The sequence below is a fragment of the Poecilia mexicana genome, unplaced genomic scaffold, assembly GCF_051168715.1.
Source record: "Poecilia mexicana isolate PSO_F unplaced genomic scaffold, ASM5116871v1 scaffold_12, whole genome shotgun sequence".
Classification (NCBI taxonomy): Eukaryota; Metazoa; Chordata; class Actinopteri; order Cyprinodontiformes; family Poeciliidae; genus Poecilia; species Poecilia mexicana.
The window spans coordinates 7,108,542-7,126,272 of NW_028263381.1; the positions used below are offsets into that span (position 1 = coordinate 7,108,542).

Sequence of the window (17,731 nt, forward strand, 5' to 3'; positions counted from 1 at the left end):
GGTGGCTGTGCTCCACAACCCCTAGCTAATCGTTACCTGCTAACAATGCCAAAGTGAGCGTTAGCGTTCCGAGTTCCCACTATAGCATTGAGTAGTTAATCTATCTTGCCAAATCCTTCTGATACACAACATGAACATGTTTTGGTCATTGTTGGTTTTATTGACTGATGCAATCATTTAGTGTCCACCTAGAACATAAAAATTATACTTAATTTTCTGTACCCTGAACGTTGTATCAAAATATCTCAATATCTCTGCTGCATGTCATATGAACCAGAGAAGTCAAGTTTTCTAAAATAAAAATAAATAAATAAATCCAGCCACAGCGATTATCAGTAGCCTTCCATGTCAGCCACGCTCTCGGATCTGTTGCATCCGAGTTCCTGCTCTCCTCTGTGTGAGCTCACTCTGCAGCCCACTTACGTTTCACATGGTCCTTTAACAGTTTAGACCTATTGTTTGCGTGACAATGGCGTCTCTGTGACTGAAAGGAGAGAAACAGTGCTTCCACAGGAGCTGTGACTGAATTCCATAAATTCCAATGTAAATAATGGATCGCAGTTTTCTTCTTGCTGCAGGGGGGGTCGAACGTGAACTTGAGTCATTGACGAGAAATAAAGTGACAGTGAAACGTTAAATGTGAAATGGTGAGGTGAGGTGGGGGAGGGTGTTGACTGCTAAGAATAGAAAGGAGGTATAAATATAAAGAGCATCAGTAAAACAACTAAAGAACGAACCAAGAGGAGGATAATTGAGGCAAAACATCCTCACTTCTCTAATGATACGTTCTGTTACCTATAAACCTACAAACCAGCTTCCTGTCTCCCTTTGTCCTCTAATCTTTTCGGAAATAGTTCCAGGATGTCCTCGCAGAACGGGGATAATTACAGATGCGTTACGAGAAACAATTTGTGCACAATAATTAAGCAGATTTTATTGAACTCAGAGTTAGTTAACCGGGTTTGCCCGTTTAGACGAGTAAATCTCAGGGCAGTCTTCAAACTTCTGAGTTTATTTTGGGTTTGCCGCAGTGACCTCCCTGTCTTCGCTAAGTTTCCTTCGGATCGAGCTACGGCAGGCTGTTCTGACACATAATTAACCTACTCTACTACCTTTTCAGTGCTGTTAAGTCCAGGGAATGCTTCTTTTTATTTACAGAGCACAAAGTTACAACGAAGGTTATCCCACGAGGTTTAAAAAGAAGAAGAAGAAAAACAACCCAGATTCAACTGCTTTGATTTATATAGGTCCAGTTTGTGGACACTCAATCTAACGCTGTCAAGTTCTGATTTTAATGCCAGTACAACCTAATTGTTATTCAGTCAAGTCATATTCAGTGCATAATATATTACCAATGCCCCAAAGATGTCTGTCCAAGTAAATGTTATGTCAAAGCATTTCCTTAAATTTTTTTCTCTCCTGAGCTTTTCTTTTTCTTTTTTTTTTTTGGCGCGGTGGTGAAACAGGAAAGAGTAACATTTCACTTTCAACAGGGAGACGTTTCTAGCAAAGCTAAACTCAGGCTGAGTGGTTGACAGCCTCTCTCTACTTTTTTTCTGCCGATAAAAGAAATCTGCCTGACCAAAATGACCAATTACATAGAAATTAAATGTACTGTGTCAAGAGTGTTCTAACGTTTGACCATTTTAAGATTGACACAATTGGCATTAGAAAAAAGAACTGACAGTTGTCTAGGTTAAAAGTACATAGCGGATACCCATAATTTCATACATATTATTTCAGATTGATGTCGTTTTCTACAAAAATAAAATAAAATAAAATCACTGTTACCGTTCAGGCGTTCCGTGCTCTCGTCGCATTTCAGCAGATTCTTCATATATCTACCGTAAAATAAATATCGTGCTTTTCTGCAAAGCGGTTTTGACAAAGAGACTCTTACATCTTGCAGATGTAATAAATTATATCCACCTCTTTTTCAAAGTTAATAGTTGATGTCCAAAATGTTTGTAGATTTTAACTATCTGCTGTGAGTATCATGGGTTGTTGCATGATAAATCGGCCTGCCACAGTCATCCCCAGCTGCTCTTATTCCCACAGGGAGGTATATGCTAATTCCTCCTCCGCATCCTGTGGTGTCCCTAAGGCCAGTTGCCCAGCTGTATATGCACACCGCACCTTTGGGATTGTAAAAGAAAAAGGACATTTTCCCAGCGCATCATGCTGAAAAGACAGTTCAGATCACATCTTTCCATAGAGTCTGTCTTGTTTGTGTCCAGTTTACAGCCAAGAATGTCTTGTGCGCTCATTAAAAAAACAAACATGTTCAGATTATCAAAGTGCCTTGAAAGTATTCATACACTTTGAACTCTGTTAGTTATTTCTATGTTCTAAACACAAGTCATACTCATTGGATTTGCTGGGGAGGTTGATGGAGCTGAATACAAGCTAATGCTAAGCTAATGGAGGAAAACTTGTGTGTGACTCCAAAGATTTTCATTGCAGCAAAACATCTTTCTTTTTTCTTTTTGCGTCCTATCTCTTCCACGTCTTTAATAAAGAAATCAAGTGGATACTTACGAAATCACTGTATGCTGTGAACTTTCTTAAAATATAACGATGCGATTGTTTTCTTGGCGCCTTAGGTGGAATATCGACGGTTCCCTGTAGTTATTTGTTGTTTTGTTTTGTACATTTTCCTGTCAGTTGAACAGCTGACTATTCATTTTGTTTTCTTGGAGGTGATTTCTCTGCGTAAGCATCGCTTTAATGTCAACAGCAGATGTGGGCCTTTCAAATTGTAATCCTGATTTTGACCCTTTGACACGCTGAGCACATGGCCTTGTAGTGCACATGTTTGCTCCGTCTCTGTGTGTGTGTGTGTGTGTGTGTGTGTGTGTGTTGGTATATGTGGTTTAGCAGGACATTTCGTCAGAATACACGCAACACTAGCAGGACATTTTGAATTAACAGGACAGGGGTGGTGTCCTGCTAATTTTGACAAAAATCTAAAAGCGTAGAAAGGTTTCTATTGGTCCAATAACCCCAAAAATGCAAAAAAAACGAGATGTCCGTTTAATACACATAAACCAGATTTTGTGTATAATTTGTGTATCGCCACAGTGCCCCCGGTGGCAACTCTGTGTAATAGCAGGACCTTATGAATATTCACACAAGCTCTTGTTCTGATTGGTTGTCTGCCGGAAGGTCCCGCTAATTACTACAGTGTCTTTCTAATTCACGTCGCTGGTTACACACATGAATTGTGTGTAAATTGCCAACTCTTACACTGGGGATGAGTTGGAAATATGATTACTCTGTGCTATAAGACTGAATATTTTATAAAGGTTAGTTGGATGCCTAAACCCAACCTTTTGTCCAACCTTACATTGGACAAAAGGTGTATGTGGCACCTAAAAATATACAGAAATTAATATATATTTTTGATCAAATATTTCTTATTTAAAATATTATGAATAATACGTGTGTGGAATAAGTGTGTGGATTAAAATAAATATAAACCATAAGAGAGCCATTTTTTTCACCAAACTACTGCTAACAGTTTGTTGATTCTGGTCTGCTCTGCATCCTCAGAACCAGAACCAAGCATTTTGAAGCAGAACTTAGCTTCAGTGCACCATAAATCTTGAATAAACTTACAGAAAACTGCAACACAGCTGAATTCCTTTAAATCAAGGCAACACCCCCCCACCCCCACCCCCAAAAAAACAACAATTTACAGTTGTTTCTAAATCTTAATCATTGGTACATGTATCAATATAATTAATGTATATGATTTTAATTTTGATTTTACTTTGAATTTAATTTCTATGTTTTTCTTTTTTAAGGTAAATGTATGTTATTTTTATCACTTTTTAGTCCTTTGATGTAAAGCACTTTGAACTGCCTTGCAGCTGAAATGTGCTATACAAATAAAATTGACTTGACAGCAGTTTTCAGATCTTGCCAAAGATTCTCCACTGAGTTTATGTCTAGACTTTGACTTTGCCATTCTAACACATAAATATGTTTTTATTTAAACCATTCCATTGTAGATCTGGCTTTATGTTTTGGGTAATTGTCCTGCTGGAAGGTGAACCTCTGCCCCAGCCTCAAGTCTTTTGCAGACTCCAGGTTCAGGAGTGTTGAGGTTTTCTTCCAAGATTTCCCTGTATTTGGCTCAATCCATCTTACAATCAACTCTAACAATCTTCCCTGTCCCTGAAGAAAAGAAGCACCCTCAGAGCATGATGCTGCCACCACCATTTTTGTCAGTGGGGAAGGTGTGTTCAGAGTTATGTGCAGTGTTTGTTCTCCACTACAAATAGTGCTCTGCATTTTTCCCAGAAAGTTAAATTTTGGTCTTGTCTTATCGTTTTTGCTGTATCCCAATATGGCTTCTGGCAAACTGCAAATGGGACTTCTTATAGTTTTCTTTATACAATGGCTTTTCTATTGCCACTCTTCCATAAAACCACATTTTTGCAGTGCATGACTAATAGTTATACTATACTGCATTTCAGAAATATCTCTGCATTTCATCCAGAGCCACCATGAACCTCTTGGCTGTATCTCTGATCAGTGCTCTTCTTGTTCAGCCTGTAAGTTTAGGTGGATGGCCTTTTCTTGGTAGGTTCACAGCTGTGTGATTTGCTCTTTCCATTTCCAGATGATTTGTGGAACAGTACTCTGTGAGATGGCCTAAGCCTGCTTTAAGCTTCTCCACAACTTTATCCCTGACCTGTCTGGTGTGTTCCGTGGACTTCGTGATGCTGTTTGTTCCCCAATATTCTCTTAGCCAACTGTTGAGGCAGTCATAGAGGAGTTGAATTTTTTTTACCATTTGCAGTCATCAGGCAACTTCTGAAGGCAATTGGCTGCATTCAGGGAAAGGGGGCTGAACACTTTTGCACACTGCACTTTTTAGCTTTTATTTGTAAAAACTGTTATGAATCATGTATAGTTTTGTTTCTACTTCACAAGTATATACCACTTTGTGTTTGTCTTTCCCATAAAATTCTGTGAAAATATATTTCCAGTTGTGACAAAATATGGAAAAGTTCAAGGGCTATGGATACTTTAGAAAGCCACTGTACAAATAGTAAGGCAAGTCCAATGACAGAACCACAACCGCCACAACCAAGTACCCAGAATAGTGTGAAGAAACATCTGAAGGGAATATAACCTTGAACACACCTCGTTAAAATGGGAAATGCCACACAAAGTGGTAGAAAACGAACAAGCTAAGATCCTGTGGGCCTTCCATATACAGGAAGACAAAATGGGAAAAGCAAACCAACTGAACATGATGATCATTGATCAGCAGAGCAAAGCAGTTGTTATGATGTAGCTATCCTGAATGAACAGAAGGTACAGAAAAAAACTAGAGAAATACCAAAGGCTAAAAAACCCCATCATCCTCCTAGAACTTGAGTGGTTGACTTATTTTGGGCTGTCTAGTCCACAATACTAAATTTTGCTCAAGATGGGACCTGGTGTCCACATGTTAGGCCATTATTTTATGACTTGGTGGTGGTGGAAGATTATAACACATTACAGGTTAGACTCAAGATGTTCAGTGTTTCTTTTGTTGTGTAAGTTTACAAAAGTTAGCAACTGCATATATTTACCATGGTGCTAAAAATGGTGATTTAAAATGAATAAGTATTTTTCTGAGAAAAATGTCCACATATCATGTAAAACGATAATTCTTTGTTTTTGGAATCATTAGGTCCCAATCAGCCCATAGATGAATTAATAATGCACTCCATGTGAGAGTTTGGGTCTTAGGAGATTACAAAAAATGTGGAAGGTGAAAGCAACAGTAGTGCTTGTGGTCACTGAAACCCTTGGGGTAATGACCCCTAAACTGGAAGACTGGCTCAAACAAATACCTGGAGATAGATCAGACCTCTTGATACAGAGAAGCACACCTTTGGGAACTGCTAATATACTGTGAAGACCAAGGATCAATAAAGTATTTTTGAATTTGAAAGAAGGGATAACCAGTCATGGAGTAATACAGAATTAGAAATATAAAAATAAAAATCGTTTATTTAAAAAATATTTAAAGTGCCAAAAATATCATGATTACTTATGTTACTGTTAGGACAAAAATTTAAAGATTGATATTTTGTCGTTATCTCAATGTCTCTACTCTGCATACATGCAGATTGTCTAGGTAGTCTAAATTGTCTATTGGCAAGTACATCAGCCAATCTTTTTCTGCAGGTGTTGTGTCTGCCATTAGACAACAGTTTTTGTTTTTACGATATAAAGTGTTTTGAACTGCCCTGCTGCTGAAATGTGCTATACAAATAAACATGATTAATTGATTGAACAGAAATGATTAAAGGAAGTGACAACATTGCTGGTGGGAGATACCATCTAACTGTTGCCTCTTAATTAAAGAAAAATGTATGATAAACTATTTAACTTTGAAATATTGAATGAAAGTTACAAAATATTACTCAAAATTTTCTTGTTCCTGAAAAAAATCAGACCTTGTGTGCTTCAGAAACAAAATGGAATTCTCCTTTTGTTGTACCCCTCCTCCTCTGTCAACATGGTACAATCCGTCAAGTCCAGGTGCAAGCCATTAGTATTAATTGAACTTGTTTCATTTGTTTTGCGTGGAGAAAGAGGTAAGACTCATACAGAATCTCTTAAGACATTTAAGTACATATAGTTTTGTAATTTTGCTGAATGTTGTAGGTTACTTGATGCTTGGATACACCAAAGCATTTGATTTGCAGCATTTTAGCTAGTAATTACCAACCATGTTAGTCAGTGTACCAGAGTTTAAAGGGAAGGTGGCTCACTCCAGAATTAGATAAAACTGTGTTTGGTCATTTTCTGTATATCAGTGAGTGATATTATTTCACAGGCACAAATGATCCTAGGTAATAATCATTAGTATTAAGATAATGTTTTAATATTTGAAGATTTTGAGAATCTGTCAATAGGAAGTCAATTATGTAGTACTGTGTACTTCAGTACATTTTCACATACAATAACATCAAATCATATTGTGTACAGCAGGGGTGTCAAACTCAAGGTCTTAAGGGCTGGTGTCCAGCAACTTTTAGATGTGTTTCTGATGCCACATGGCTGGATAAAATGGGGTAGTCATCAACTTGATTGCACTGAGAAGCTAATTCAGTCATATACTTAAGGTGTTTTAGACCAGACAAACATCTAAAAGTTGCAGTACCCTGGCCCTCGAGGCCTGGAGTTTGACACCCCTGGTGTACAGTATCATGTTGTATTCTCTGATCTTTGCAGGAGATGTCAACAACAAGGTCTCAGAGAGCAAACATGATTCCAGTTATTGCTCCTTAGGTGAAGATAAAGAAGGATTTGATGTGAAATACCTCAATTCATTTAAAGGTGAGTTGTGACTATATTATGCACAGGATTCCAGAGTTTATTAAATGATCGTTTTTTTTTTTGTTTTGCTTTTTCACTTTTAAACTATTTTTATACTGCACATTATTAGCATAGATCATGATCGATGATCATTATAATCAGAACATCTTTCTTATTCCGAAGGAGACAAGCAACTGCTCAAAATACAATAGAAGCTTATGTATATAAAATTAAACAAAAAAAAATTCCCTTCTCACCCTCCGCGGGTGGTCTCTTTCATCCTCTGAGCTCGGGTCCTCTACCAGAGGCCTGGGAGCTTGAGGGTTCTGCGCAGTATCTTGGCTGTGCCTAGAACTGCACATTTCTGGACTGAGATGTCTGATGTTGTTCCTGGGATCTGTTTGAGCCACTGCTCCAGTTTGGGGGTGACTGCCCCGAGGCCCCCGATGACCACTGGCACCACTGTGGTCTTCACCTTCCAGGTCTTTTCCAGTTCCTCTCTGAGGCCCTGGTATTTCTCCAGTTTCTCATGCTCCTTTTTCCTGATGTTGTAGTCACTTGGTATTGCTACATCCACCACAACGGCTTTCCTCTGTTCTTTATCCACCGCTACAATGTCCGGTTGGTTCGCCATTACCATCTTGTCTGTCTGGATCTGGAAGTCCCACAAGATCTTAGCTCGGTCATTCTCCACCACCCTTGGGGGTGTTCCACACTTCGATCTCGGGCCTTCCAGTCCATATTCTGAACAGATGTTTCTGTACACTATGCCCGCCACTTGGTTATGTCGTTCCATGTATGCTTTCCCTGCCAGCATCTTGCACCCTGCTGTTATGTGCTGGACTGTCTCAGAGGCCTCCTTGCACAACCTACACCTTGGGTCTTGTCTGGTGTGGTAGATCTGAGCCTCTATTGCCCTGGTGTTTAGGGCCTGTTCCTGGGCAGCCAGGATGAGGGCCTCTGTGCTGTCCTTGAGTCCAGCTTTTTCCAGCCATTGGTAGGATTTCCTGATATCAGCCACTTCAGTTATTTGTCGGTGGTACATCCCATGTAGGGGCTTGTCCTCCCATGATGGTTCCTCCAGCACCTCGTCCTCTGTTCCCCATTGCCTGAGACATTCGCTGAGCACATCGTCCGTTGAGGCTTTGTCCCTGATGTATTTATGGATCTTGGATGTTTCATCCTGGACAGTGGTTCTCACACTCACTAGTCCTCTGCCTCCTTCCTTACGGCTTGTGTACAGTCTCAGGGTGCTGGATTTGGGGTGGAACCCTCCATGCATGGTTAGTAGCTTCCGAGTCTTAACATCTGTGGCCTTCATCTCTTCCATTGGCCAGCTAATTATTCCGGCAGGGTATCTGATTACTGGTAAGGCACATATATCCATATATATATCCATATATCCATGAAAACATGGAGATATATATATATATATATATATATATATATATATATATATATATATATATATATATATATATATATATATATATATATATATATGTATATCCTTCTCACCCTCCGTGGGTGTTCTCTTTCATCCTCTGAGCTCGGGTCCTCTACCAGAGGCCTGGGAGCTTGAGGGCTCTGCGCAGTATCTTGGCTGTGCCTAGAACTGGACATTTCTGGACTGAGCTGTCTGATGTTGTTCCTGGGATCTGTTTTAGCCACTGCTCCAGTTTGGGGGTGACTGCCCCGAGGGCCCCGATGACCACAGGCACCACTGTGGTCTTCACCTTCCAGGTCTTTTCCAGTTCCTCTCTGAGGCCCTGGTATTTCTCCAGTTTCTCATGCTCCGTTTTCCTGATGTTGTAGTCACTTGGTATTGCTACATCCACCACAACAACTTTCCTCTGTTCTTTATCCACCACCACAATGTCCGGTTGGTTCTCCATTACCATCTTGTCTATCTGGATCTGGAAGTCCCGCAAGATCTTAGCTCGGTCATTCTCCACCACCTTTAGGGGTGTTCCCCACTTCGATCTTGGGGCTTCTAGTCCATATTCTGCACAGATGTTCCTGTACACTATGCTCGCCACTTGGTTATGTCGTTACATGTATGCTTTCCCTGCCAGCATCTTGCACCCTGCTGTTATGTGCTGGACTGTCTCAGAGGCCTCCTTGCACAACCTACACCTTGGGTCTTGTCTGGTGTGGTAGATCTGAGCCTCTATTGCCCTGGTGTTTAGGGCCTGTTCCTGGGCAGCCAGGATGAGGGCCTCTGTGCTGTCCTTGAGTCCAGCTTTTTCCAGCCATTGGTAGGATTTCCTGATATCAGCCACTTCAGTTATTTGTCGGTGGTACATCCCATGTAGGGGCTTGTCCTCCCATGATGGTTCCTCCAGCACCTCGTCCTCTGTTCCCCATTGCCTGAGACATTCGCTGAGCACATCGTCCGTTGAGGCTTTGTCCCTGATGTATTTATGGATCTTGGATGTTTCATCCTGGACAGTGGTTCTCACACTCACTAGTCCTCTGCCTCCTTCCTTACGGCTTGTGTACAGTCTCAGGGTGCTGGATTTGGGGTGGAACCCTCCATGCATGGTTAGTAGCTTCCGAGTCTTAACATCTGTGGCCTTCATCTCTTCCATTGGCCAGCTAATTATTCCGGCAGGGTATCTGATTACTGGTAAGGCACATATATCCATATATATATCCATATATCCATGAAAACATGGAGATATATATATATATATATATATATATATATATATATATATATCCTTCTCACCCTCCGTGGGTGTTCTCTTTCATCCTCTGAGCTCGGGTCCTCTACCAGAGGCCTGGGAGCTTGAGGGCTCTGCGCAGTATCTTGGCTGTGCCTAGAACTGGACATTTCTGGACTGAGCTGTCTGATGTTGTTCCTGGGATCTGTTTTAGCCACTGCTCCAGTTTGGGGGTGACTGCCCCGAGGGCCCCGATGACCACAGGCACCACTGTGGTCTTCACCTTCCAGGTCTTTTCCAGTTCCTCTCTGAGGCCCTGGTATTTCTCCAGTTTCTCATGCTCCGTTTTCCTGATGTTGTAGTCACTTGGTATTGCTACATCCACCACAACAACTTTCCTCTGTTCTTTATCCACCACCACAATGTCCGGTTGGTTCTCCATTACCATCTTGTCTATCTGGATCTGGAAGTCCCGCAAGATCTTAGCTCGGTCATTCTCCACCACCTTTAGGGGTGTTCCCCACTTCGATCTTGGGGCTTCTAGTCCATATTCTGCACAGATGTTCCTGTACACTATGCTCGCCACTTGGTTATGTCGTTACATGTATGCTTTCCCTGCCAGCATCTTGCACCCTGCTGTTATGTCCTGGACTGTCTCAGGGGCCTCCTTGCACAACCTACACCTTGGGTCTTGTCTGGTGTGGTAGATCTGAGCCTCTATTGCTCTGGTGTTTAGGGCCTGTTCCTGTGCAGCCAGGATGAGGGCCTCTGTGCTGTCCTTGAGTCCAGCTTTCTCCAGCCATTGGTAGGATTTCCTGATATCAGCCACTTCAGTTATTTGTCGGTGGTACATCCCATGTAGGGGCTTGTCCTCCCATGATGGTTCCTCCAGCACCTCGTCCTCTGTTCCCCATTGCCTGAGACATTCGCTGAGCACATCGTCTGTTGAGGCTTTGTCCTTAATGTATTTATGGATCTTGGATGTTTCATCCTGGACAGTGGCTCTCACACTTGCTAGTCCTCTGCCTCCTTCCTTACGGCTCGTGTACAGTCTCAGGGTGCTGGATTTGGGGTGGAACCCTCCATGCATGGTTAGTAGCTTCCAAGTCTTAATATCCGTGACCTTTATCTCTTCCATTGGCCAGCTAATTATTCCGGCAGGGTATCTGATTACTGGTAAGGCATAGGTGTTTATTGCACGGATCTTGTTCTTGCCATTGAGCTGGCTTCTCAGGACTTGCCTTATTCATTGGAGGTATTTGACTGTGGCTCCTTTCCTTGTGACCTCATCGAGGTTGCCATTTGCTTGTGGTATTCCCAGGTACTTGTAACTGTCCTCAATAAATATATGGAGGACTGAGTTTTGAAATTACAAGTACAAAATAATGAGTTGCATTCAGTTGACAAAAAATGTTTAAGTAACCACAGAAAGACATCCAATTAGATCAATTAACTGATTTTGAAAAATGTTAATTTCAATTGCTACTATTTGATATATCTGCATTGTTTAAAGTTTATCCTACTTATTATGTGTACCTACAGGTTGGGGTGTGTTCAAAAAGCAGATTTCCTTATTGAGTACAGAGAAGTCATAAGTAGAAAGGAACAAGAAAACCGACTGAAAGTTTACCATGATACACTCGAGGTTCTTATGTTTGATTTCAACTTCAATGGACAAAAGCTTTGGTATGCGACTGTTTCAAGGTTGTTGTGTTTTTATTTTACATCTAAATACAGTGATGTAAACATTTTCAGCTTCATCAGTAAAAGTAGTTTTAGTTGGTAGAGGAATATTCTTCTGACATGCAAACACCAAATATGCAAAATCCTTTCCCTTGCATGGTATAATTATTCTTATTTTCATACTTAATATTTTAGTGTTGATGTTGCCAGAGAGGATGGATGATTGGGGAGGCTGGTAAATGATCAGATGAACCCAAACAGCAAAATGAAAGTTAAAAGAGTGGATGGAAGGCCTCATCTGTTTATTTGCACTCAAATATATTGGTCCAGGGGAAGAAATCACTTATAATTATGGTGATTTTGACTGGCCATGGAGAAGAAAGGTGCTTATAAGTGTGAAAATACTATCAAAAATCATTCAAGTAGCACTGAAGACATATTTGAAGGATATGTCAAGTTGTAGTACAGGGTTTCATTATAGTTGAAAACAAGAAGTGGACAGGCACATACAGTAGGTGGACTTCATTTTTCTATTGAGAAGTATGGACTCATTCAGTGTACATCCCTTCATTTCAGATTTCCAAAGATGAACTGTCAGGTTGGTGATGTGGACGCATGCGGATCCTGTTCAACCAACCCTCCAGAGGTAATTTTGGTCTCCAATGACCAACTTACTCTCTAAAATAAAGTAATTGAAATGATATTAAGTATTGTTCAAACACACATGTGTTGTGTAATATTAGATATGTTAGCTGCATAAAAAGGGAGGACTGCGTTTTGAAATTACAAGTATAGAAGAATGAAAATTACATTTAGAAACGCACATACACACAGGTCCTGTGTAATACTCAAAATGTAAGATGCAGGAATAAGGAGGACTTAGTTTTGAAATTACAAGTACAGAAGAATGAAAGTTACATTGAGAAGCACGCATACACACAGGTTCTGTGTAATACTCAAAATGTAAGGTGCAGGAATAGGGAGGACTGTTTTCTATATTGGGAACAAACATTTAGTGAGTGTTCTTTACATTTCAGATTTCCAAAGATGAACTGTGTCAGGCTGGTGACATGGATGCATGTGGATTCTGTTCAACCAACCCTCCTGAGGTAATTTTGGTCTCCAATGACCAACTTATTCTCTAAATTAAAGTAATTGAAATGATATTACGTAGAGTACAAACACATAGGTGTTGTGTAGTACTAGATTTGTTGGCTGCATAAAAAGGGAGGACTGAGTTTTCAAATTACAAGTATAGAAGAATGAAAATTACATTTAGAAGTGCACATTTTGGTCTCCAACGACCAACTTTTTCTCTAAAATAAAGTAATCGAAATGATATGAAGTACTGTTCAAACACACATGTGTTGTGTAATCCTACATATGTTGGCTGCATAAAAGTGGAGGACTGGCTTTTGAAATTACAAGTATAGAAGACTGAAAGTTACATTGAGAAGCGCACATACACACAGGTCCTGTGTAATACTCAAAATGTAAGGTGCAGGAATAGGGAGGACTGAGTTTTGAAATTACAAGTACAGCAGAATGAAAGTTACATTGAGAAGCATGCATACACACAGGTCCTGTGTAATACTCAAAATGTAAGGTGCAGGAATAGGGAGGACTGAGTTTTGAAATTACAAGTACAGAAGAATGAAAGTTACATTGAGAAGCACGCATACACACAGGTCCTGTGTAATACTCAAAATGTAAGCTGCAGGAATAGGGAGGACTGAGTTTTGAAATTACAAGTACAGCAGAATGAAAGTTACATTGAGAAGCACGCATACACACAGGTCCTGTGTAATACTCAAAATGTAAGGTGCAGGAATAGGGAGGACTGAGTTTTGAAATTACAAGTACAGCAGAATGAAAGTTACATTGAGAAGCACGCATACACACAGGTCCTGTGTAATACTCAATATGTAAGCTGCAGGAATAGGGAGGACTGCTTTTTACATTGGGAACAAACTCACATTTAGTGAGTGTTCTTTACATTTCAGATTTCAACCAACCCTCCAGAGGTAATTTTGGTCTCCAACGACCAACTTATTTTCTAAGATAAAGTCTTTGAAATTATATTGAGTACCAGTGGTCCCCAACCTTTTTATCACCGCGGACCGGTCAAGACTTGGCAATTTTTCTGAGGCTCGGATTCTTTTTTTACCCTTAATTTCCCCTTACAGCAATCTTAGAACGTTGCTCACGATAATTGTAACTGTTCATCCTGCCATGTGTGGCATGATCGCATCCAGTCGTTGGAACATTGGGACTGCTCTGATCTAAAATCAGGCATTTCCTAGCAACTTGTAGGGTTTTTACTTGATTGGGAGCTAGAACTCAACCTGTTGAACTTAACAGGTAGCCAATCAGAAAGCGCGGTGACGTAGCTCATGGAGGGGAATCCCAAAGAGCTGAGCAGACAAGCACAAATGAGTCCGGTGGACATCGAAGATATGTGGAAATGGCATGAATGTTTATTCAGCATTTCGTACAAAGAATATCCATAGAAATGATGAGGAGTGGAGTTGGAGCAAAATTGCTACCACAGTTGATAAACCCGGTAACTTTTCAGCTATCCATTAAATTAACGTGACATTATTTTGTACTAAAGCCTGCTCACATGGCAAGATTTGCTCCTGTTATGTGGCTGGACACACGAACCTGTTGTACTTTTATCAGCTCTGTGGTCACAGAAGTTTGGAAAATCGTCTGAATCCTAAAATCATGCCGTGTGAACCAGACTTAAGACTTAAAAGCTCTATTTCTCTCGTCTTGATAACTGCCATAATGCTCTCAGACTCTGGTCGCTCTGGCAACGTTCACACATCCCTTCAAAATAAGATTTGAATACGCCACAAAAACGAACATTTATTTTCATGAAAATTTTAACTCACAACTATAAATTAATGGGAGTCCTGAACTTGTTTCTCTGCAATGAGATGATCCCACCTGGGAAACGATGACACCCAATGCAGAGGGTGCTTGGTGTGTAATGGCAAAGCAGTTTGAAGCTTCATTGCCTCATTAGTAAGCCAGTGCATATTATGCAGAGTGGGCTTGGAACATGGGAGTCACCTACAGGTTCAGGATAAATCCACTCTCCTGTCTCTGGTCTTTCTCCGCTTTTCCAAAGAAACTTTCCAAAGACATCGCTTTCTTACTCATTGTGGGCTCAATGTTGCCGCACAAGACGTAACCGAGAGAATCCAGGGTTTTCAAAATAATGGATCCTCCAGACTCAGACAATACGTAACATGTAAATATTTTTCTTGTGCGACCCAGTACCAATTGGTCCACAGACTCATACTAGTCCGCGGTCCTGTGGTTGGGGATGACTGTTAAGTACGGTTCAAACACACAGGCCTTGTGTAATACTTGATATGTAAGCCACATAAAAAGGGAGGACTGAGTTTTGAAATTACATGTACAAAAGAATGAAAGTTACATTTAGAAGCGCTCATACACACAGGTCCTGTGTAATACTCAAAATGTAAGGGGAAGGAATAAGGAGGACTACGTTTTGAAATTACAAGTACAGAAGAATGAAAGTTGCGTAAAGAAGCGCTCATACACACAGGTCCTGTGTAATACTCAAAATGTAAGGGGCAGGAATAGGGAGGACTGTTTTCTAAATTGGGAACAAACTCATATTCAGTAAGTGTTCTTTACATTTCAGATTTCCAAAGATGAACCGTGTCAGGTTGGTGACGTGAATTCATGCGGATCCTGTTCAACCAACCCTCATGAGGTAATTTTGGTCTCCAACGACCAACTTATTTTCTAAAATAGAGTTTTTGATATGATATTAAGTACTGTTCAAACACACAAGTCTTGTGTAACACTTGATATGTAAGCTGCATAAAAGGGGGGAACTGAGGTTTGAAATTACACATATAAAAGAATGAAAGCTACATTTAGAAGCGCACATACACACAGGTCCTGTGTAATACTCAAAATGTAAGGTGCAGGAATAAGGAGGACTGAGTTTTGAAATTACTAGTACAGAAGAATGAAAGGTACATTGAGAAGCATGCATACAAACAGGTCTTGTGTAATGCTCATCAGGTATGTTGCAGAAATTTCAAAAACTGAGTTTTGAAATTACAGGTAGAAAAGAATGAAAATTACTTTTAGAAGCACACATACACACAAGTCCTGTGTAATACTCAAAATGTAAGGTGCAGGAATAGGGAGGACTGAGTATTGAAATTACAAGTAAAGAAGAATGAAAGTCACATTTAGGAGTGCACATACACACAGGTCTTTTGTAATGCTCATCATGTAAGTTGCAGAAATTTGGAAAACTGAGTTTTGACATTACTAGTAGAAAAGATAGAAAATTACACTTAGAAACGCACATACACACAGGTCCTGTGTAATACTCAAAATGTAAGGTGCAGAAATAGGGAGGACTGTTTTCTACATTTTCAACAAACTCACATTTATTGAGTGTTCTTTACATTTCAAATTTCCAAAGATGAACTGTGTCAGGTTGGTGACATGGATGTATGCGGATCCTGTTCAACCAACCCTCCAGAGGTAATTTTGCTCTCCAACAACCAACTTAGATTCTTATATAAAGTCACTAAAATAATATGAAGTACTCTTCAAACACACAGGTCTTGTATAATACTTATCATGTAAGATGTAAAAATGTGGAAGACTGAGTTTTGAAATTAGAGGTAGAAAAGAATGAAAGTTAAATTTAGATGCACACAGACACATGGATCCTGTGTAATACTCAACTTGACAGGTTCATACATTAGGTAGACATTGTTTATTTTAATTTTTTTTTAGAAACAATCATTCAGTATTCATATACTGATATAAATTTGTTATAAAAGAATTACTGATTACACTTTAAAAATTAGGTATCTCCATGTTATTAAAGGTAAGTTTAAACAGTAATGATTTCTTAGTTAATGTCAAGTTGTCATAACAGACATTTTGAATAATGTCAACTTTGTATTAAAAGTGTCATAATTTACCGAATGACGCTTTATGACAACAGTCATAAATATTCATGAAGGCTTATTCATGTTCATGACATGTGTTGTCATGTTTATGACAGTGTCATGACAGTCTTATTCACCCCCCTTCAAATAAAGTGTTACCAAAATATTCTTGCTGAAATGCTTTCAATGTATACAAAATGTTTTTAATCAACAGGTCTGTCCAGAACAAAGTTCAAGTGAGGTGACATCATCAGAAGAGGAGTATGTTCCTGATTCCGTAGATGATTCAGACATCTCATGGGATGACAGATGCACTGCACAGAAATATGGACCAGTTATAGTCCATATTTCCATGTTTGGACTTCTTAATGCACATAAATTGTATGTTTTTTGTATGTGTATGCTGTGGTCCTGATAAATAAAATTGGCCCTGATAATTACTGTTGGTGTCATGGGCGGAGCCAAGCACCTCATTATCTTTTGTCCTTTTAATACAGCATTGCATCAGGTTCTCATATTTTGAGTTCTGATGTGTGTATCTAAATTTTTAAGTGAGATCTATGTTGTGTAGCTCAAACAAGATTTTTGACAACTTACTACGTCTTTCTAGCATAAGTGGAAAGGGGTGTCCGTTTAATGTTGCAAAAAACTGGTTTGAAAAAATTGTCCTGCTAATACATATAAACCCGTATATGTGTGTGTGTGCGTGTGTGTGTGTGTGTGTGTGTGTGTGTGTGTGCGCGTGTGCATGTGTGTGTGTGTGTGTGTGTGTGTTGGCACTGCATAGATCCAGCTGTAGATTGTTGCCGTGGAGCTGATCGGACGTATTGATTGGTAGATCAACAGGTACGAGGGAAACTAAGCGACGTTACTTTAAGCTCTGAGCCTTTAGAGGGAATGACTCTTTAAACGTCACTTTCCTCACAACACTGCAAACTGATGAACGTTCTGCTGTCAAGAAAACGTATCACTTTTAAGGAGAAAAAAATAAACTCTTCTGAATCTGAGGGGGACACTAGTGATGTGACAGAGTGTGTGATGACCTTTAAGACTTGGAGTCATAAATAAGTTAAGTTTTCCACATCACATTAACATTAT

General features: G+C 39.9%; 1 protein-coding gene and 1 long non-coding RNA gene across 4 annotated transcripts in view; both read left to right on the top strand.

Moving 5' to 3' along the window:
- The window catches only part of LOC106907113 (disabled homolog 2-interacting protein), a 153,040-nt gene that overhangs the window by 11,723 nt on the left and 123,586 nt on the right, over positions 1–17,731 (top strand). The window lies entirely within an intron of this gene.
- LOC148155965 (uncharacterized) lies at positions 11,133–17,101 on the top strand. Of its 3 annotated transcripts, none has more exons than XR_015764839.1 (4): positions 11,133–12,321; positions 12,713–12,784; positions 15,355–15,426; positions 16,156–16,785. It is a non-coding gene; the product is annotated as an uncharacterized LOC148155965 (long non-coding RNA). The 3 variants fall into 3 exon arrangements; XR_015764838.1 differs by lacking the exon at positions 16,156–16,785 and adding an exon at positions 16,848–17,101 and having other exon boundaries at positions 11,135–12,321; XR_015764837.1 differs by having other exon boundaries at positions 11,136–12,321; positions 15,355–16,785.